Raw genomic sequence first — 23,828 nt, 5'->3', positions numbered from 1 at the left:
CATTATCAAACCATGGCTTTCTTTTTCTTGGTTTATGGTATCCTATACTTTCTTTAGCTGGTGCTTCTATTGCATTACGGCCTCCCCGATGGCGCAGCGGTAGCGTCGTCGCCTTGTAATCCAGGGGTCCCGGGTTCGATACCTGGTGGAGGCACATAGCGGTTCGGATCCCACTTTAAATTGTAGGTCTAGTCCCAATTAGCCTTACTATGCATAAAGTGGACATAAAACACCAAGTCAACACAAGTGTATTGTATTACGTATGTGCTCCCAATTCTTATTTACGTCTGTCTCATTTATGTTTTCATCATCATTTAAATCCTGCAAAACATCGAATCTATTTGACAGTTTAATTTGGTAATCTTTCTTAATTCTATTATCAGCAAATATTCCTGTATTCATTTTAGAGCTTTGAGATTTTATTGCTTATGATTTATCACCCAGAGTCTTTCTCTTAATTTAGCAATTACTAAATAATGGTCACTGACACAGTCAGCACCTCTATGTGAACGAACGTCAATTATATTAGTGTGCCTTCTTTTATCAATGAGAATATGATCTATAAGACTATGAGTTTTACCATCTGGAGAAGACCAGGTATATTTATGGATATCGTTACCAGTCACCGTCACTGTCACAAAGATATTGACCCCAAATACAGTTGAAGTGGAAATTACAAATGCTAGGGGACACACATGCGCAGACGTCATAGCAGTTGAGCGATTGAAACAATTGAAGAACCCGAAATCTCGCTTAATCAGGAGGAAACGGACAACGAACAAAAAGAAAGCACACAGAAGAAACGTATAAACGTTGTAGTTAAAATAAGCAACCAACAAACAAAACCACAATCAAGAGAGGAACACACACTCGCAACAAATGAAAATGCTCCTCCAAAACTCGAAGGTCTTGGTTACAGCCAAACTTGCCAAATAGTGGGACCATTACCGCATGGAAAGGCTATTCATATCTCTTCATCCGATCTACCATTCCATGGCATCATACATCTATCAATTCCAGAAGAACAAGAGCTAGATAAACTACAGGAACAATATAAAAATTCATTACAATTGGCCTCCGAACTCAAAGTAAACTCTATAGCGCTACCAGCATTAGACCCACAAGTATTTCACTATGCGAGTGACTACGTTAAAAATGTTCAAATTAAATCTGTTAGAAAATATCTAAAACAAAACCCTAACCCCGACGTGACAATCCATTTTGTTACAAACAATAAAAAGGACACTGAGTTTAGCAACTAATGAGCCAACAGTCAAAATATGAACAAAAAGAAACATTGTACTTGAGTAAATTCTCCTTTGAAATATTTGGAAAATAAACCCGAAAATAAAAGAAAATAAAATTAAATTAAATTAAATTATCTTCGCCCACTCCAAAATAAAACAAAAAAAAAGGTCAAACAAAAAAAAAAGTCACTTCGTTGGAACTGCAGCCGCAAACTTTCAGAGAGAGAGAGAGAAAAAAACTCTGTTGACACTAACATTACGTCACCATATTTGTCATATTAGAGTAACACACTGTCAGGGGAAAGTAAAAATCATTTGACACAGCGCAATTGACCGCTCGCTCAGCCGCTATCAGTAAGTAAAGGTAGCTCTAACGTGCCATGGCTCTACCCTCAATTCCTGCGCCGCATCGCCAGCTGTTCTCTCACTTGCCCCGGGCCAGCCTAGTGTGGCCCTTACGCAGAGGCATGCGCGGAGTCATGAAAAAGTCTCCGCAGGAAACGAGGAAGGAGGTGGTAGCCATAAGACAACCAGCAGTGCCCATTTTCGGTTGGCACGACGCGAGAGCTTTCGCATTGTGTTTACATAGCTGCAAACTTCATAGAGAAGTAACTAATCCTGACCGATTTGTAATACTCGTTGGAGAAGTAATTCCCGAGAAAGATACTTTCCTGCCTAATTGGAAAGAAAGATTGATTGATTTAGTTTATTTTACTTCGCGTTTTGTGCCTCTTGGCTAATTTGCGAAGATGGGGATGAGTGATGAAATTGATGAATGGACATTCACAAACAACCAAGCTTGAGCGGGATTTGAACCCGGGACCCTTGGTGTCGAAGCGTGATGTGCTAACCACTTTTATTTGTCTCATTCTGATATACAAGTTGTGGAATTACATTGTTGTTTACATAAGTGTATTTCTACTATTACAATTTGTATTTCTACCTAGTTGAAACCTTCCGTGAACTTTGTTAATGAGGTGCGGGATATACGACTGAGCATTGTTCTCAATTTGTGCCATGCCGTGGAGGAGTTTCGACACTTCGTTAACCTGTGGGCTAAAGAGTCTGGCATGTTGCAGGATATACAGTTAGGAGAGTCACTGATTCCATATTGGTATGTCCTATCTCTTGTCACTATAACACGATGAACGACTTTGTATTTTATTGATTGGCCAGCTTTTGAAAGGTGTTTGGCGGAGACATTTTCCCATATTTGTGGCCAATTATGTGTATATAAATCCCTGACTATTCGTGGTACTGTGTTCTTTGCACTATCGATTTCACTATATAACATTTTAACAGATGGTGTAATTGTCTCATGTCGTAATAACTAATAGCATACTTGTACAGCAATGTCCTTATAAAACAAAAACCTTTTTGGGATACTCTGGATATCGATGGGAGCTTTTGATGAAATGTTCCGTATTATCGTGTGTATACATGCTTGGGTCGGTCGTTGAATCGTGCAGTGAGAAAGTTATTTGAAGGCCAGTCTGAACAAACAACGCTCTTGCCTGTGTGTTCGCGTGTATTAGTGCCAACCCACCTGTCTTCTTTGATAACGTGAGGTCATTCATTGCCACTCGGAAAATTGTATCATGCCACATAAAGGAGCCAACAGCTTTGTTGACCTTAGCTAAGTGCTGTGGTTTGGAGGGCAAGATTTTTGCTACATACCAAAGTTTAGAGAGAGCAAAAACGTTGATAAATCTTACTCGTTCTTTTAAACTCAGAGAGCGCATCTTGTTCGGTCTGAGGACGTAGATTGCCCCCTCACACGTGAGTTTACTATTTGCTATCGTTTCATCGATATTTGCGTAGAAGAATATACCTAAAACTTTTATTTTCTTGTCTACGGGGATCTCCGTATAATTTGTTAAAGGATTCTACTTGCCAAGGGGCATCAGGAATGACTTTCGACTGTTTAGTTTTGCTCCTCACGTGTGCTCAGAAGTATGTATTTGGCTTTGAACACTGTACAGATCTCTCTCACCCTTGAGGAAAATGGTCACGTCATCCATGAATCTGCCAACTTGTATTGTGGTGGAAGCCATAGAAAAGCCCTGTAAATGATGCTGGATACTAAACAGAAAGGGGATATTGTGAAGACGTACAATGTGCTACTCAAGGGACTACCTTGTAGTACACCTCGTCGCATTTTAAAACTTGTTGTCAAGAAACCATTTATTTTGAGTTTTAGCAGCGTATGATTACATAAGGTTTTGATCCAATGAATAAAAGTGCCTCCGGACCCATATGCTTCTAAGACTTTGTATAGACATTCATGGCTCACTCTGTCATATGCTTGGGAAAAGTCTAAGGATAGAATTGACTCCGATGCATTCTTATTTTGATTGTTAATAATTACGTATCTTATCGTCTGCAGCAAGTGATGTATACTTTGAGACGTATTACAAGCGAACTGTAAATTGCCAATAAGTTTAACCATATATTTATTTAAATACTGATTTATGCACCTACTTATAAGTTTGATGTCACTACTCAATATTGAAATTGGCCTAAAATCTGTGACGAACTTTGGAAATGCCTCTTTGGGTACTAACACTATAACTCCCGTGCTACTGGTCTTCCCTATTGTCACTGTTGTCAACACTTCATTGACCCATTTCGTTAATTCGTCTCCTATTAAATCCCAGAAACATTGATAGAATTCTGATAGTAATCCATCTTCGGCTGTAGTTTTACTCCTCGGAGCTTTGAATACTGCATTATGAACCTCAGTTCTTTCATTTTCCGTCAGTGATGCAGGGAGGTAGTTCAAAAAATGACATTGCATTTCTGTTGTTTTAAAAGCTTGACCAGGAAGATCTTTAAAGTATTGCAAAAACCTGTCGTGTATACTATGAGGGCTGGTGACTACTTCACCGGAATCTAAAGTTAATTTATGAATGACGTGACTCCTGACGTGTTTGTGTTCTTGAAGAATGTGACTTAGTGTGGCTTGCTCGTCCGGGTCCTTAGGAAGAATCTTGCTCTTTATTATTGCTGCAGATTTTCGTTTCCTATGTATAGCAAGTAATTGCGCTTTTATTTCATTTGCATAAGGACGATTGAAATTGCCTTGCAGTGCTAAACGATGGAGATCATTCAAGACTGTATACAAAAAATTATATTTGTTTCTTTGATCTCTATTAACCTCTGCACTGAATAATTTAATGACCTAACGAAATTTAGGCTTAACTCGAGTTTCCCACCACTCGATTAGGGTATTTTGCACTGGCCGAGAGGCCTTGAGTTCGTCCCGCGTTTCCCTGATTAGCTGGACATAACTACCATTGTGTAATAATGTGCTATTTAAAAGCCAGTATCCTCTACCTTGTCGGGGTTTGATCAAATCTAAATTTATTTTGAGAATTAGTACACTATGATCACTAAAGCATACTGGAAAATTTTGAACACTAATTAATAGTCCTGAAATCTTGGTGCGACATTAAACCTATCTATTCTTGACGCACTATTGGAGGTGATATGTGTGTAACCTGGACTTTCACCTTTGGCGTGTATCCAAGCGTCACGCAGTTATAACCCCTGCGTTAATTCATACTGCGCACGTGAGAAGTTGTATCCTTGGTTTTGATCTTGTGAACGAATTACGCAGTTGAAATCCACCACTAGTATAGTGACTAGTGTGTAGCATGTCAACTCGGACCCCACAACTGTTAAAAAAATGTATCTTCTCTTGCCCGTCTGTTTTGGCTTCCTGACGAAGCATACACATTACAGAGAAAAACTGAGCCTAATTTGGCACTTATTTGTCTGCCCGTGGGATGGGGCACTACATTACTTAAATCCAAGTGTCGCCTACATGCTATGGCAGTCCCTAGTGCAAATGGAGTAAAATTATTGTATACTTTAAACATGCTCAGTACGGAAAAATCGTCTATTGCGACCTCTTGAAAGAGGGCGACATCAATAGACGGTTTAATGAGAAAGTCATTGAGAGCAATTATTTTGGTCTTACTTTGCATTCGATTCAAATTTATAGATGCCAAGGTAAATGTTTGCATGATTATGATTGTCCACAACAGAAAACTAAACTTACTTAAATTATTCAACATTACAGATATCCAACTTTTGCCTAGAATGCATTAACTATGCTTTCCACTAAATAAATCTGGGGTACGTTTGTTACTCTTTGAAGGTTTTTCTTTAGTTACATTTGCTGAATTACTTGTTAAACTAACCTTTGAAACATCTTGTTTTGGGGTACCAGGTTCTACTCTAAATTCGTTATGAACTATTGTGGAACTTAATCATTCATTATTTTTCTTCTTCTTTCAACGTAGCACCATGGACTCTTCCGCCACTGACCGTAACCTTGTTACAGATCTTGACCGTGATTTCCTAGGGAAGGTAACTACGGGGAATTCTGCCTCCGGAAACAAAGCACTTGGGGTGGGGGTGGGGGTATGTGATGCATCTCCTCTGAAGTGGTCAAGGTTGGCTGCTCCATCTCTTCCCTTCCTGTTGGTGTATTCTCCACACTAACTTCGTGTCTGCTACCTGTCTCCTCGTCGGTGATTATGGGGCTGTCCGTGTTCCCTCCATTGTTATCTCTTGACGCAGGGACTTCTGCAACTGATGGAGCTGAATCTCTTGGTTTAGTCAGTACTGTTAGCACAGTAGGTTCATATACCATCGGTACATTGTCAACGGGTATATTAAACGGCCCCCTGCGGGACTGGTTCCCAGGGGATCGACGCTTGGGACACTGTGACACATTGTTACCCTCTTCCGAATACGCGATGCAGGGTATGTTACCCAATATGAGTCTCCACTCATCATTACATATGAGGGTATGGGTTTACGTAGTATCATTTTGATCAAGACACGTCCAGTTCGAGTAGGGTAAATGTGATCCGGAGAGTATGTCTTGTCCTCAAGTTTCAACACTTTTCCATAAGAACTCATGACACGACTTATCACTTCTGCACTTAATTCAGTTGGGACTACATGGATTCTGACAATTACATGTCGCTGGTGGGCCCATTCTACTTCCACCTTATGGTCACCATCTACGTCACTATAGATTACCTCAGCACCAAAAATCATTTAGTAACCGTTCTCCTACCACTTTTGTCACAAATTTCACGTACAAACACTTACGAAAGTAATCTATTTCAAAACTGAGCACTTGGTTCGTAGGCACTTGGTAGACATCATGAAACCATCGATGAAAATCCAATGACGTGGGTCGCGTTTTTAGATCAGTGAAAACAAATTTCAAGGTGTTTTCTCTTTTGTGTATTCATCTTGATCTATTTCATTGTATCTTCACTGGCAGTCGGTAATTGTAAACAAATCCTCGCTTGAATTCCTAAGGAAAAAACTAACACAACACTAGCTACCCGTATACGGCCCTAGCTAACTCGGACAGTTCGATCACTAAGGCTTCTCACTCGAAGAGCGGAGCTCGCTACGAACTGCTTCCTGCACGAGTTGCAGGCAAACTCCATCCACTAGGCCACAGGGTCCGGCTTGGAAAGAAAGTAATATCTTCCCAAATGTATACAACCATTAAGATATAGATGAGTCTAAAGAACCACTAAGACTTTTTTTGTTATCGATTTCTTCCTTAAGAAAATATATATCCCTTGCTCTCACGCACACAGACACTCGCGTGTTGCAACTGACGTTGACAATATTGAAAACATTTTCTGTAAAAAAGAATTGTCTAAATATCAAAGGGAATTCGCATCACGAGGGGATTTTGCAAAATGGCAAACTGTCGGCAATAGGAAGGAATTCTACTCCTCCTCTCTTCCCGCTTCTGGGAAATCCACTCCTCTTCCGAGGTGTGTATATCGTTTTGGAATTCAGGTCTACCAAATGAAAGATGAAACATACGATAAACCTTGAAATTCCTGGCACCTGGCTGGAGCTTGCCGACTGCCCACCGACATTACACCAACAAATTTAGTAAAACAACTTTATCTTTTCCTCTTTTCCATTTTTTGCAAGAATTGAGGACTAAAATTGGTAAACCTTGTAAGTGTCAAAATCGAAAATGTTACGAAATCGCATCGTTCAGCACATCAGCCCGTTCAAACGTTCACACTAGTGCCGTTTTACAAGCCCTTTGAACTACTTAGAGGGCTACCAGCCACTTTTCACGTTTTCCACATTATCAAGCATGGCACATTTCACAGTTTAACGTGGAAAACGGTGTTTGAATTATTGTGGCATTTATAGCGTTTACCAATTTTCGTCTTCAATTAATGTATCAAAAAAAGGGCTTCTATTCAAAATTCTGTTGCAAAATGAACAAGCAGTTCAATTCCACTTCTGGATTCGGTTCTTGTGATTCCACTCCTAAAAAATATTCAGTTCAGAAAATTGTTATTTTTTTTCTTATAATTTTTAGTCTTGTGCAAAATTATGGTTCCTTTGAATTTCAGTAATAAATTTTCACATTTGTAATACCAGATATTAGAAAGAATATCAAAGTAAAACTCGCAGTCCAGATATCTGATTGATAATTAAGTACATTGAAAATATGATCATAATTATCGGAGATGTTGGTAAAGATGAGGTCATTGTCTATTATAGATCTTAGTCTTATTGGCATTTCCTATAGAATTAATATATGCAACAAAAATTTCTCTGGATGCTGTGTACTTACAAATGTAAAAAAAAAAGCAGCATTTTCTACAATACCATAAATCCGCTTGAAAATGAAACAAATGTGTTGGTTTATGAAGATTTTGTTGTTTATGTACTTTTTCTGTTGTTTTTATATTGTCGGGATCTGTTATGGTGAAATTATGTACCTCTATTATCTTAGCTGGAGGCTAGATGCATGTGATTGTAGCGCCCAATACATTTGATACGGGTCATAATTTTACATTTTACTCTTCGAATTTTCATGTGTTTTTGTGCATGTAGAATGAAATTTGTTAAAATAATGTTGTGAAAGTGAATATTCATAATAATGAACGTATCATATATTTATATGAGAAACACAAGGTTCAAGAGCAAAAGTCAAGATGATAAACATGTCTGGAAAAATGTCCTTTCTGGACTGGAAAACTTGGATTTGTCAGGCAATTTCATAATCAAAAAATCATAGCTACCCTCATATAAGTAAGTAAGTAAACATTAAATTTAAATATTAGTTGGCCAAGTTCAATAGAGAACAATAGTTGTATGATACAATGTTCACGTTGATTCATACATTTATTTATGAAGGTAGTACAAGATGAGAAGACATAAAAAAGAACACTGTTTAATGCTACAAGAATGAAGTAGATACACTTGGAAGTCTCCATAGGCATTACTGTGTTTTGAAAGCCCACTTTTTGAAGGTGCCTTTATGGAATAAGATTAACAAAGTTATTTTAAAGTTCGTATGAAAATGGCAACAATACATTGTCAGTGCATAGTGTCTGCAGTATGTGGAATTATCTCAATTTTTTAAAGGAAACTTCACTGTAGAGTGTAAATACACTATTGACCATTAACATTGCAACACCAGGAAGGATGATTCCAATCAATTCAACTTGCGGAATACGATTTGGAGAAAATATGCGTCAGCCACACCACCTGGAATGGGGATGGCAGAGACCCACAGTGACTTTTGCATTGCCCATGTGTTGCAGCCTGTTGTCCCTCAGCTTCAGGACCTGACAGGAAACATATATTTATCAGGACAATTTGCGAATGCAAATGCCACAAAATGTCCAACAATTCCTTGATGACCACGATGTTTCACTTCTTCCTTGGGCTGCATATTCACGGGATCTGTTACCTATTGAACATGTAACGTCAGTGGCATTACCCATGGACGAACTTGGCACAATCTATTCAACATTTAATGCTTCTGGTCTGAAACACTCCATAAAAATTAGAGGATTATGTTGATGTGTGGGAAAATTTTATCGCACTACCAGTTCTTTTTGTTAATTTTGTAAAAGTGACATGTTCACCATACAGTGCTGCATAACTTGGTCCCGCATGAATTGTAATTACACTATTTTGTGACATGTTCACCATGCAGTGCTGCATAACTTGGTCCTGCCCTAATTGTAATTACACTATTTTGTGACATATTCAGGACTGTCACGCATGCAATTAGTTGCAAATAGTTGCATGCCTAAAAGGCTTGGTGATAATTTTATCTCTTAAATTAGAATATCAGTTGCAGGTAAACGTTGCAAAATTAAAGATGGATTGCATACTTCCCTCCCCCATCCACTTGTGAAATTCTGACTGTACAAGAATGTGTCATTTGTGACTGATCCAAAGATGTTAATTTATTTAATTTATTATTTATTGTTTAATTTTGTGTTTAATATGCATTATGATATATTTATGTTGTTGTCAATTTCTATTTCCTTATGTTCGCAGAACGTTCTTGAATTATTATGATGTATAATTATTTATTATCATATTATTGGTAATGTAAATTACGATGTATGAATTTCTATATTAATTTTGAGCGTAGCAGCGGAAAAGAAACAAAAGACTGTAGGGTCAATAAGTGACTAATATATGGGAATTTTGAAATAGTGACGTCCGAGTTTAATTGTTATTTGGTAAAGTGAAACATTTAGATGATCCGTTGAAGTTTAATAATAAGGTTTCCTTCTATAATTTTTGCAACCAGACAGAATTGAAGAAAGAAAGGACAATGTTCTGATGAGTGGTCTGAAGTTTGCGCAATGGTTGTTATACAGGGTTCCCAACCGTCCCAGTTTGTCCGGGATTGACCAGGAATCGGTTGCCTTGTCCGGGAAGATTTTTTTATCTTTCCGGGACGCAAGAAATCCCGGAATTACAGTAATTAGTAAACGAGATTTTTCAAATGATTTTTTTCTTCTTGCGGTAGGTGATCCTCATGAGCAGCATGTTGCAACACTGTGTACATTGTCCCCTTGATTTTATCAACAACGAAGCGTTGTGACCGTCATCGCACAAATGTGAAACGAAGAAACAACAGAACGCGACTGGCCGGGCTTGTTACTACGCGGTGTGTGAGTGCCAAGTACTGGCCTTTTATTATCGTGAGTTGCGAACTATTTCTCTTGTGTACAAGTGTTTTTTTCTCGTCGAGAATGTCTCTAAGGCTGGTATCAGATTCGAGTCCATCGCCCAAGATAAAGAAACTTAAAAGGTATTGTATTTTTAAGGACGACTGGCTAAAAGAAAAAGAAGAATGGGTTCGGAAAGTGAACGATTAATCTGTGATTACACTGCTGAGTGTAGGTTATGCATCCAAAGCTTCAGTATAAAGTATGAAGAAAAACGTGCTATACAGGTACATTGTACTTCAAAAAAACACAGACAATTTAACTAGTACTAAACAGAGTAATATTTTATCCAGACCTTTTGTTAAAAAACAAACCAAAGAAGAGAATGGTGTTTTTCACGGCATAAGCTATAATGCACAAGATTGCTGAAATAAACTGCTACCGAAACTCACACCGGATTCAGAAATTGCAAGCAAAATATCTTGTGGTCGAACTAAAAGTGCAAGCATTATTGAGAATGTTTTGGAGCCCCATTCTCAAGAATGTCTCATTTAAAGTTTAAAAACCGAGAACGGTTATTTTAGCATTCGTTCGGATTCCTCAAATGTAGGAAATAATAAATTCTTTCCTCTAACTGTTCAATATTTCAATCCAGAAACTGGGGTGAATCATGGGGTTCTAGATTTTTACCAAGATTCAAATGAAAGTAGTGAAGCTATTTGTAATCGCATCACAACCATTTTAAACAACAATGACTTGGATATAACCCATATTGCATATTCGGCTGACCATGCCTCTGTAAATTATGGGAAACATGTTTTATTTTATCAGAAGTTACTGTTACATAACAAAAACATTATACAAGCAAACTGCAAGTGCCACATTTTAAATAATTGTGTAAAGTTTGCCGTAAAAGCATGTAGGTATATTGATATCGAAGCATTTGTCATTATAGTGTATAATGAATTTTCCTCATCTGCCAAACTAAACGAGGAGTTAAAACAATTATTTGACTTTGTTGATGTAGAATACAATACAGTTCTAAGACACGTGCCTACACGTTGGCTTTCATTGTATCCTGCTATTGAACGCCTTCTGTTAAACTGGAAAGCTCTAAAGTCTTACTTTTTATCCCAAGAGGAAGGAGAGAGCAGTGACATGCTGTGGACAGTATTCGGTGGAAGTGAGGATGATGATTACATTCATTTGTGTACATTATGGTTTATCCATAATGTGCTTAAATTATTCTATACGAGCATTCAGCATTTAGGAAACAAGTCTTTTACGTCCACTGAACTGCATACCTTAATGAGTAAGGTGAAATCTGCGCTTCAATGCAAACAAAATGATAATTTTTATGGCAGTGAAGCAAAAAGAATACTAAATAATATGAAAAATGAAGACAAAAGGAAGTTCGAAACAAGTGCAAATGCTTTTTTTGAAAAAGCGCTAATGTAGATTTCAAAGTGGTATAATATTGAAGATTCAATTTTTAAGAAAATGGCTGTTTTTACCCAACCCACCCATATTGGAAGAAATTGAGGAGTTGATTAACTGCCTGCAGATCATCATAAATTTAGATCAGCTGTACGAAGATTTTTGTGTTCTGAGAAGTACAATAGACTCCCTCAATAAAGAAACCGTGGAAGAAAAATGGATATCTTTCTTTGAAAAAGCTCCAGAATGCAAAGAACTAAAATTAGTATCATTTGTGTTGTCACTGCCTGTTGGAAATTCATTTTGTGAGCGAGTGTTTAGTGTAATGGGCTATATGTATACAGACACGAGAAACAGATTAAGGGAGAATCAACTAAAAGCTGAAATACAGGTAAAAATAAACTACAACATGACCTGCAGGGAGTTCTACGATTATGTGAAGGGTAGGCCTGACTTAGTGAAAGGAGCCAAATCAGGTTTAAAGTATCAGCTGTCTCTGCTACATCCAGTACGAGTGATGCAACATGCAACTGAAGCATCGCTGTGCCTGCATTATTTGTAAGTATCAGTATCAGATTATTAAAATAGCTCAAAAATGCATTAGGACTTTTTTTTTAATACTCCTAAGATTTGGGAGGGGCGAAGGGTTGTACTTGTCCCAGAATTGTTCAGCTCAGAGTTGGGAACCCTATTGTTATAGACTTTTAAATTTATTATGTAATAATTGTGAATTATTTGAAATACGCTCGGCTGGACCTTTGGCATGCAAATGGGCGAATTGCTTCAAATTTTTCTCTCCATTCGAAACATTTCTTGGATATTTCAAAATATGAAACATTACATCAGCTTAGAATTCCTTCTAGAGCATTGACGTTAATTTTCATGTAGTTTTCTTTCACTGTTATCTAGATATTATCAATAGCTTAATAGACTTATGTAATCACAAAACTATTGATAATATCTAGACAACAGTGAAAGAAAACTACACGAAATTTCACGTCAATGCTCTAGAAAGAATTCTAAGCTGATGTAATGTTTCATATTTTGAAATATCCAAGAAATTTTTCGAATGGAGAGGAAAATTTGAAGAAAAAAAACGCCCATTTGCATGCCAAAGGTCCAGCCGAGCCTTAAGTAAGGAGAAACAAATGTATACAGTCTGTCTTTGATTATTTTTCACAGATGATGGACAGAGGAGAAAGCAAGTAGATTGGTCGGTACGAAGAAACAATAATTTTGTTGCCACTTTTGTGAATCGGTGTGATGTTTGCGTGTTTCCAAGCGTGAGGAAAGACGCCTTCCGAGAAACATCTGTTCAAGAGAAAGGAGAGGGGATAGCACAGGGATCGCACAGGTTTCCTGAGGAACACGGTGTTGATATCATCCGGTCCTAGAGCACGGTGAGCTGAAAGAGACGACAATAGATTTTTCACCTTATCAGGTATAGTAGCAAGCGTCGTTAGAGAAGAGGAACAGATAGGCCTTACTTTTGGCAATGCTGCAACGGAGGACGGTGGGCGGAAGTTTCCGTGAAAATAAGCGTTGAAGAGTTCTGCCTTTCGGTCGCCTATCGCACTTTCACTATCATATGTAAATTCAGCTGGAATCCTACTATTATTTTTTCTTGAATTTATTAGATTAAAAATGCTTTTTTGTTTTCCGGGAATTTTACAGTGATCTTGTCTATATGTTCCTTGTATTATTTTTCCGAAGAAAATACTTTGAGTGCCGTTCCAGAGCAGCAAAGGTGTTGTGCGTGTGTTCACTCGGGAAGTCCTTCCAAAATTGTCAAGCTCGTGTCTTGTTGGCCAGTACATCCCGCACTTCCGAACCAGCACGGAAATCTACGAGAAGGTATTTTGCCTCTAGGCACGAGGTTCGTAACTGTTGCTTCAATGACAGCTGTAAATAGGTCAGCTGCGACGTTGACGGTTCGATCTTCCAGAAGGCCCCAAGGAAAGAATTCGAAGGAAAGTTTTATCTCCTCCCACTGGGCTTGGTTCCACAGGTAACGCTTCTTCTGGATCTGGGGTCGATATCCTCTTTTAGAAGATGGGGGGGATGGAAATATACACGTCCAGACTGTCGTGGTCGGAGCTCAGGAGGTTCTTGCGTGGCGTAATAATAATTTCGTTCGGGGTGGACAGAAAATAGTACAGGTTGCTGTCCTTTTTGCTGTTGAACAAATTGTGCTGTTTTAGGTTCAAGCCACAAATGAAAGTTTCAATAAACCACTTATCGTTTGCACAATTTGCTATTCCATTCTCAGGGTCTTGCCAGTCAATAGAGAGGTTGAAGTAGCAGAAAAGGACAGCGTCCCCGAGGGCAACTGCTGCAAGGAGAGAATTTCGACATTCTTCCAAGAGGAACAATGAAGTATTTCTATGCGCTCTGTAGGAAGAGCCAAGGAGAAGATTTTTTGAACCGGTCACTGAAACCTCGACCCATAGTATCTCACAATTCCGTTGCAGGTTATGACGTATTTTGCTTGGCCATTTTGCTTTCACACAGATATTAACGCCTGCACCACGAGTCGCAAGATCGTTTCGATATATGGTGAAATTGCTTGCGAATGGCAGCTCACTATCACGAACATTTTCAGTTAGCCACGTTTCGGTAAATATTACGCAGTCATATGCCATGAGTTCACACGCAAATGTAGCACAGTCAGCAAGCTTATTCTTGGTGCTCTGTGTATTTTGGTAATACACAGAGAAATTTGCCATCGTTATCGCAGGTGCCGGATTTACTTCTTTGTCCCCACAGATCAAATCCATGCAGAGAAGGTGAAAGTACCGGACCGGGGTCCCCTTACCTGCCGAGCGTTGTTCCCTGGTGCTGGGTGAAGCCATGACGGAGACACGCACACATGTTGCCGCGAGTGCCGAAAACGAAGTGCCGAAAACGAAAATCTACTTTCGGCACATCTCCACTGCAATAGTTTATGAGAATCTTTTGCCACAGCGGAGGAAACACTACACCGGAGACACTACACCAGAACTAAACATAGACTGAGAAAAACCACTGAAAAATCTCGAAAGACAGAACGAGGATGAGCACCGTGAAGAAGGTAATATTAACGTTTGAAGTAAACTTTCTGTTAGAATGGTTCGACAATGAACCCGACTGGACTTTTAATGAGGATGGTGTTCCTATTCCTGTAACAGAAGTCCCAATCACACATGGATTCATATGTAAACTACCTATTGCTTGTATAGCCTAATAGACTCTGGAAGTCAAGCAAATGTTTTAAATTACGAACATTGGTGCAAAATAACATCATTGATTGGTAATCTTAGATTAGACAATGTTGAAGATATTAGATAGTCTGGATTTGTTATAAGTAAAAGGTGAAAGATTGATGGTTGTAAAACGATAACCCTTCAAATTGATGATGAATATTTTCCTATGGAATTCTATATCCTAAAATAACTTAACGCTGATATTATTTTGGGAGTTTCATTCTTACGAAAGTACAAAGCTCTACTAGATCTCAGAACACAACACATAAGTTTAGAAAGTAAGGAAATTTGTGCGACATTAAGCAATGAACATTCTAATTTGTTACACTCTAAATATGGACGGGTGAAAGTTACAGTGGTGTAAGTCACTTTAGTAAAAAAAAAAAAAAAAAAAAGCAAAGAGTCTGACTCACAGCACTTTACTGATCAACGCAATAGCTGTTTCCTTTATCACTAGAACTTCAAATGCCATCTCTAGCCAGTTGAATGAATCTCTGACGTACTCCATGTTTTCTGTTCACAGATTATTGACTTATCGCGATCTGGTTTCGGTGTCCAAGTATTTTCTTTTACAACGTGACTTACACCACTGTAACTTTAACTCGTCCATATGACGAATATTGTAGCTCTACGATTAAGAGTGAACCTCAATCCAAAGCAAATAAATTGAAGTCTTGTCGATTGTTAAATTATGTGCCTGTATCAGATATCGAATATAAATACATGTAAGATACAATTGGACACTGAAATACTTGCTTGTATCCCATACCAATTTCTGGAAGAAAACCTTTGAAAGAAGAAATCACTAAATAGAAAATTTGGGGCATTATTTACCAAGAATCTTCGCCATATTTAATCCATTGCACATAGTCCCGAAACAAGGGGCTCTGTGGATTTTTGGAATTTAATTAAGTATCTTATTAGTCCGTAAGTTAGAGTGGAACCAATCAATGAAATGTTGCAACGTTTTTTTGGAGCTCAGTATTTAATGGATTTGAATTTGCAGGAAAACACTGATATGACATTGCATTATTATTAGCATTGCGATAGCCTACTAATCAGGAGTGGACCTACAGTTTTAAGTGGGATCTCAACTACTAGTATCTTGCCTTTTTTAAACTTTTGTGCCTACACCAATTTGTCACGTATGAAGCACGAAACAATTATAATGGCTTGAAATCTAGAAACGGAGAACAATTATCTTTCACCTACAGGACAATCTAATGACGAAAATTTTCTGAATCAATCGGGATTCTATTACATTAAAAGCAGTGCATTATTTTTTCAAATGGTGCACAAGTCTCTACATCAGAAAGCATGAAATTATCAGAGGTATTGTTCATGAAGTAAATAAAAATACATAAAAACAAGAGAACAAGGTAAACACAACAAAATGCTTCATAAAAAGACCAAGGCACTGAATCAAAGAAAAGTTATTGACAATTAGAGAGTCTATTTTCACACAAAATTATTTGGCCACCTAGATTGCTGAATTTGAACCCCGTGGAACACATTTGGGATATTATTGAAAGTTCCATTCGTGTACAAGATCCTGCACCGCGCAATCATAGACGGCTATCGAGACTGTATGGCTGAACATCTCTTCAGGGGACCTCTGCCGACTGACGGAGTCCATGGCACGTCGAGTTGCTGCACTTCGCCAGGCTAAAGGAGGCCACATACGGTATTGCTCTTGAGTGTGTGTGACTTGAAGGTTGTGGTATTGTTTTCAGTGTGTCCATGGCACGTCGAGTTGCTGCACTTCGCCAGGCTAAAGGAGGTCACATACGGTATTGCTCTTGAGTGTGTGTGACTTGAAGGTTGTGGTATTGTTTTCAGTGTGTCCATGGCACGTCGAGTTGCTGCACTTCGCCAGGCTAAAGGAGGTCACATACGGTATTGCTCTTGAGTGTGTGTGACTTGAAGGTTGTGGTATTGTTTTCAGTGTGTGATGTCATAAAATGGGCGTGTCTTATTTTGTAAGTAGGATTTTGATTGGTTGTTGACATTTGGTGAGGAGGAGGAGGTAATGTGGGTAACGGTTTTCTGGCGACGGTTGGTTTTCTTAGAATTGTGATACGTGTTTCCGGTATTTGAGGAGAGATGTCATTGATGAGTTGGTTTTCTTGGAATTGATACATGTTCCCGGTGTTTGAGGAGAGATGGCGTTGATGAGTTGGTTTTCTTGGAATTGTGATACGTGCTCCCGGTGTTTAAGGAGAGATGGCGTTGATGAGTTTGAAATTCTGGGGGAGGTTGAAATTCGTGTATTTTTCGGTGACGGTTGATTTTCTTGGAATTATGATATGCGTTTTTCCTGTTTGAGGATGTTGATGAGTTTGAAATTCTGGGAATTGGGTGGTTTTCTGGGATGTTCCGAGCACCTTTTTACCATTTTTGAAACTTAGCATGGATATGACAATGAAAATTCTAGATTCGCATATTTTTCCGATTCAGTGGCGTTCGCCCATCAATGTTTCAAGGGGAAAGTTTTTCTTAAGGAAATAGCCATCAGATATTTTAATGAACGGTTGAAATTTTGGGAATTCGGTGTGACGGTTTTCTGAAAGGAACATGCCTGAACATGTTTTGGGCGTAACCTTCTAGGGTGACTGTTTGAAGTATGTTTAACGCAAATCGTGACGTAGGAAAAAAGGTTCGAATCCCGGGATTAACTATGTTTTCATAAAGAGGACCCGGATTTGAATCCCGCTCAAGAATAGTTGCGAATGTTGCCGGAGACGCAGGGTTCGAATCCTGGAATTTACTATGTTTTCATAAAAGAAGGTCCTGATTGGAATCCAGCTCAGGTATGGTTGTGAATGTCTAAGTATTTATCACTTATTCCATCTTCGCAAATTTGTCAAAAGACACAGAATACAAAGTAAAATACATTAAATACAAAAGGGGTACTTAAAACACGGAAGAAATCTTGGTTGCCCATTCTGCTGCAAAAAGTCAAGAGGAAATGAACGGGGGGGAAGGATTCTGGAAAAGGTTTGATTTGAGTTGTTGTTTTAAGTCCACTTTATGCACAGTAAGGCTAATCGGGACTGGACCTACTGTTTAAAGTGGGATCCGAACCACATTGCCATGTGCCTCCACGGGTATCGAACCCGGGACACCTTCATTACAAGGCAACGACACAATCACTTATTTTATTTATTTATTTTTTTTTTTTTTAAAGAAAGTCCCTAAGAGGAAGCTTCCCCCATCACACTTCATTCACTCATATCATTTTATTCAAATCTCTATTTCAGGTCCTGGGCCTCCCCCATGGCGCAGTGGTAGCGTCATTGCCTTGTAATCAAGGGGTCCCGGGTTCGATACCCGGTGGAGGCACAAGTGGTTCGGATGCCACTTTAAACTGTAGGTCCAGTCCCGATTAGCCTTACTGTGCATAAAGTGGACTTAAAACACCAACTCAACTCAACTCTATTTCAGGACTTTTCAGGACAGACAATCACAAACATCCATGTCCGAGCCGGGATTCGAACCCGGGACCCCTGTCGTCATAGCGCGATGTGCTAACCACCCCGCCACGGGGGCCGACACAACGGCGCCATCGGGGAAGCCTATTCTGCAAAAGGAATCTATCCACTTTCATATAGGGACGCACATCAGCAATCGTATTTATTATTTCTTGCAAAGTGCTTTCGAAGTCTGCATATGAGATCAAAACGCTTTCTTGTGTGAGGCACAACAGTTCCTTGTATGATTTTCACAGGACGTCCTTTGTACAGATTCTTCAGCGAGGAACAGTGCTACCTTCTTAAGGGTCCGATGATCGAGTGACGAATTGAACTGATGTTTCAAATCCTTTTTATGCACTGAGGCTAATCGGTACAGAAATATACGAGGGCATGGTTAGAAAATGTGGTACCTTCTTGAGGCTCCGATCGATTGAACTGATGTTTCAAATCCGTTTTATGCACATAGGCTAATCGGTACAGAAATATACGAGGGCATGGTAGAAAATGTGATACCTTCTTGAGGATCCGAGCGAGTGACGGATTGAACTGATGTTTCAAATCCATTTTATGTACTGTGAGGTAAAAAATGTGGTCGAGTCCGTTTTATGCACTGTGAGATGAATCGGAACAGAAATATTGGTACGACCACGGCTGAGTTGGTTTTTCCTGTTTTTCAATTTACCTGCAATAGCTAGCTGACAATAAACATCAGCAACGGTTACTACGTAATATTATACAATTAATTGTCATCTCAGGTCTTCATGACGATGGGGACCGCCATGTTGGTTTTCTTTATTTTTGACCGTAAGACACACACACACACACACACTTCCATATACTCTATCGAAAGGTCTGGACGTGCATATTCCGAATCTGCAATTGCTTTTACTGTAGCTCAATTAGGGACGGAGTTATGACCCTTTGAATTTTTTGGTTGCTTTGAGAAATTTTCACCTCCCCCCCCCCCTCTCCGAAGATTTCAAATCCCTATATCTCCGTTCCTAATTGAGCTAGAAGGATGGTTCGAACGTCATCAGACTCAGAATAAAGTCATCTTTCCATTGCAAGTGGTTTCATAGTCCTAGGACCAAAGGTTTCTTACTTCCTTTATTTTTGATCGTAAAGCCCCCTTCCGAACACTCTACTGAAAGGTCTCGACGTGCAGATTCCGAATCTGTAATCACTTTCACTGTAGGACGAAAATGGTCGGATCGGGGACCCTTTGAATAACAGAATGTTTCACTGATAAAAGATCTGTTGAAGACCGTTAACTAGTTCCGAGAATTTTCCATAAGGTTTGGTATCAGTCAGGAACAGGAAAACGCCTGCTGAAGACAATTAACGATTTCCGCGAATTGTACATGAGCTTTGATATGAGCCAAGAAAACATGTGGTAAAGACGGTTAACCATTTCCGGGAAGTTGTTTCCTGCGGATCTGGTGCTTCTCAATTAGACAAGTGTGCCGTATACCGGGCAGCATTGAAGATACATTGACTGTTTTCACCTGTTGAAATGGATGTTTGTTTTTTGGACGTTCAAGGCCTTCGAGGAGCAGAAGGAAAATTTGTGTGGAAAGAAGGCGGAATTTTAAAATTTTCCTTTTGAAAATGCATTTGACTGTTTAGTGAAATCTCCACATGGTTCACACTGGTTGTTTTTTTTTTTTTTTTTTTTTTTTTTTTTTACCGTAGACCCCCTTCCATATACTCTATCGAAAGGTCTTGACGTGTAGATTCCGAATTTGTAATCGCTTTCACTCTATATCTGGCTCCAAAAGAGCGAAGGTGGCAACAGCGATCGGCAGCTACCCCAGCGCGAAAGACCTAGGTGAAATTGTCCCTCCTCGCCTTAAAGGAATTCTTCTACCGACCACTCTTCTCTCACACCTTTTCCCAAAATTCATCTCTTTTTATCCACTCAAGGTCAACACGATCAACCAGATGCCCATCTGTTTTCCCTTAAACGAATTCCTCTACCACAGAAAAAATATGGAGATAAGAATGGATATACCAACGAGACAATGTGTTAATTGTAAAGCATTACGCAAATAACAGAAGTGGCGATAAGTAACCGAAAGAAAGGAACAGTGAAGTGTAAGTAAAATATGACGTCTACAAACTCGAGCAACAAGATTAACAGCTGTGCGGTGGCTACCTTGGAAGAGATTATACACGAATTTTCCCATGGAATATACAGTTCTCCACTAGAAGTGCTCAATGTTTATTAGGATTTGTGTAAAAGGGTTGAGTTTTACAACAATAAATCTATAAGGGATCCGTCTATAGTGAAAAGATTTTTCTATAAGGCAGTTAGAAAGAACAATGCCGAGGTGTACTGGTTAAGGTTGTTGGATTATAAGCAATAGGTCTTGTGTTTAAACTTATGTTAGAAATATGTTAACCAATCAAATAAAGTATGTTAATATTTTAAACAATGTGAGTGAAGTGTAGGTTTTGTTTAAAACTCTAGGTCCACTATTCTCTTTACCGAAAAAGTAAAATGGGTGGATAAGTAATTGTTAGAAAAAAAGAATGTGAATGTCCATAAGTGGATAGTGTGAAGCGTTTTTTCACGCTGATGAAAAAGACTGTGGTATTATGAAAAGTAAAAATGTGGTAAGTACAGAGAACATGCCAAATGTGAAGATGTAAAAAACGGTGCAATTAAATGTTTGGAAATTATACTGTTTCATATTGTAATGATTACAAGAAACAAAATATGTTTAAAGTTTAAAGTTGATGAATGTTCAGTTACAATTTTTGAAGTACATGATTGGTGCATATATAAATTATTTACAATGAAATGAATGGTGGTGTATTGTATATAAATGTATGCAATAGGCAATAAAATGGAGGGCATGGTGGTTTGGATCTCACTTTGCAACTGTAGGTCCTATTCTGCTTATTGATTTTGTGAATGAAATGGACGTAAAAACAAACTGGAACTATTAACTCAGAGTGGTTGGAATTCTACATTAAATAAATTATCTCAATTAATGTAATGGTAACCTATCTTATTGTCTTGTATTCAACTGTCCCGGGTTTGGCACCTAATGAAATTATCCATTCTACGTCCATCTCAAATTTACCCGATAATGTTGTTACCTTGTAATAAAAATGCCTGGCTAAATACCCGGTGGAAACACACATTGTCCGGACCCACAAAGTCTTTGGAGACGTGTGGCGAGAAATTTCTCGGAAATGTAAGATTTGAGCGTAAAGTCTTGGAAGTTGCCAACAGTCAAACTTGATAAATGTGTGTAGATTAAGAACAGAGTTTCCAGAAGTAATAGTAGTGGTTATCACATTAAATTTTATGTGAATATTACAAAGCTAAAACAATCGAGAGAATTATTTTTTGTATTTTGCAAGTTGTAGTTGTAATGTTGTTAATATGCAATGATACAAGGGCCCCCCGGATTATAATACCGGGTAACGCAAATGTTCAAGGTTCCAGGAACGGACACCTAGTGGAGACACCAGTCTACGATCGAACCCGATGCTCTTGAAGACAAATTTGAAAGGTTCAAAGGTTGCTGGTTAGATACCCGATGTGGATACCACATTGCATTTCACAATGTTGTAATGAAAGAAAAGTGGCAGGAATGCGACAGTAAAGAAATTAAGATAATCAAGCGGTGACATAATGGTAATGTTTCGCATTATGATAAAGGGCTCCCAGAATCGATACCCGATTACGATATACCAATTTCAAAGTTGGATCTTATACCTCGATATTTTAAGAGAGCTGTGTTTGAAATTACAATTTCAAGTCCTTGTGATCAACACGTCCAACTGTGTTATTTTATCGCGTTTTCTGCAAATGAACCGATTTGTACAATGGAACTAACATTTTCTGCTTTTGCTTATTAGAACAAAACCGATGCCAAGCTGAATAATAGCATGCAGGGAGAAAAAGAAAGAAACAAAGAATGAGAGAGTGAGTGAGAAAGAGAGAGAGAGAGAGAGAGAGAGAGATGAAGATTAAGAAAGGGAGATGAAATAGAAAGAAAAACAATTTTTCTCTCTTGTTTCTCTATGTACGGCTGTGAAAAAGAAAATAAAGATATAGAGAAAGAGTCAAAACGTTAGAGGAACAAAAAGCAAAAAATAAAGAGATATACAAATTCCCTCATTCTGTTTTTAGGGCCTCCTCATGGCGCAGTGGTAGCGTTATTGCCTTGTAACCAAGGGGTCCCGGGTTCGATACCCGGTGGAGGCACAAGTAGTTCGGATCCCACTTTAAACTGTAGGTCCAGTCCCGATTAGCCTTACTGTGCATAAAGTGGACTTAAAACACCAACTCAAACCAAACTCATTCTGTTATTTTCCCTTTTGTATTGTCACTCGAAAGGAGAGAAAAATAAATAAAATACAAAGAGTGATAAAAACAACCCGAAAGAAACATAAGAGAAAAAGACACTCCCTCCCTCTTTTCTTTTAGAGTATATCCTTCACTGCTGTTTTTTTTCCTTTTTAGATTCACACAGAGCTGCGACAAAGCAATAAAACACAACACGAATCATTTGTCGAGCAGATAATTGAACAGTAAACTGACTCTTGAAGACAAATTTGAAATGGTCAACGGTGTCCCTTGTTCGAGACTCGATAGAGCATTTTCCTACGAACATCTCAAATTCGCCTCATATACTTATTTTATATTTTGATAAAAAAAAACCGTTGGAACAATTTGGTGTGGTTTTTAATGATGGTAGAGGGAAAATGTTGAGAATGGAAAGGAGTAAATAATGGGTGGGGGTTGGAATTGAATATTGAACAAACGTTTTACAAGGTTGAGGATGAAATAGTATCCAAAAATGCTCCAGGGCGTATTAGATTTTTGGAAATCTTTCAGATTATATCCTTCACTGCACTGTTGCTTTTCTCCCCATTCATTAGATTCACGCAGATCTGCCATAAAGCAAGTAAACACAACATGAAACCTTTGACTAGCAGAAAACTCAACAGTAAACTGTCTCTTGACGACAAGTTTGAAAAGATTAAAGGGGTCCATGGTTCGACAATTGATTACATTCGGCTACGGACATCTTATATTCCCCTTATATGCCTTTTTCGTACCTTGATAAGAAAAACCGTTGAAACAATCTGGACGAGTTAATGTTGATAAGAGGAAACAGTTGGGAGTGAATGGAAGTAAAAAATGAACGTGTGTTGGATTTGATCAGAAAACAAACTTTTTTACAAGGTTGAGCATGAATTATTATCCGAAAATGTTCCAGGGCATATTAATTTGTTTGGAAATTGGACAGTTTTACACGTTATGTGATATATTATTAGAAATGGGATTATTGATAATTGAAAAATGGGTCAAGACGTATTCGTTATCACTTAAGTAATATTTGGTGGAAAATGGAGTATTGGCAAGCCATACTGGGAAAGAAATTGCAAAAGGACGCATATGAATTTTTAGATATTTTG

This window comes from Lepisma saccharinum, chromosome 1 (genome assembly GCF_977018435.1).
Source record: "Lepisma saccharinum chromosome 1, izLepSacc3.1, whole genome shotgun sequence".
Lineage (NCBI taxonomy): Eukaryota > Metazoa > Arthropoda > Insecta > Zygentoma > Lepismatidae > Lepisma > Lepisma saccharinum.
This window is presented reverse-complemented; position numbering follows the sequence as displayed.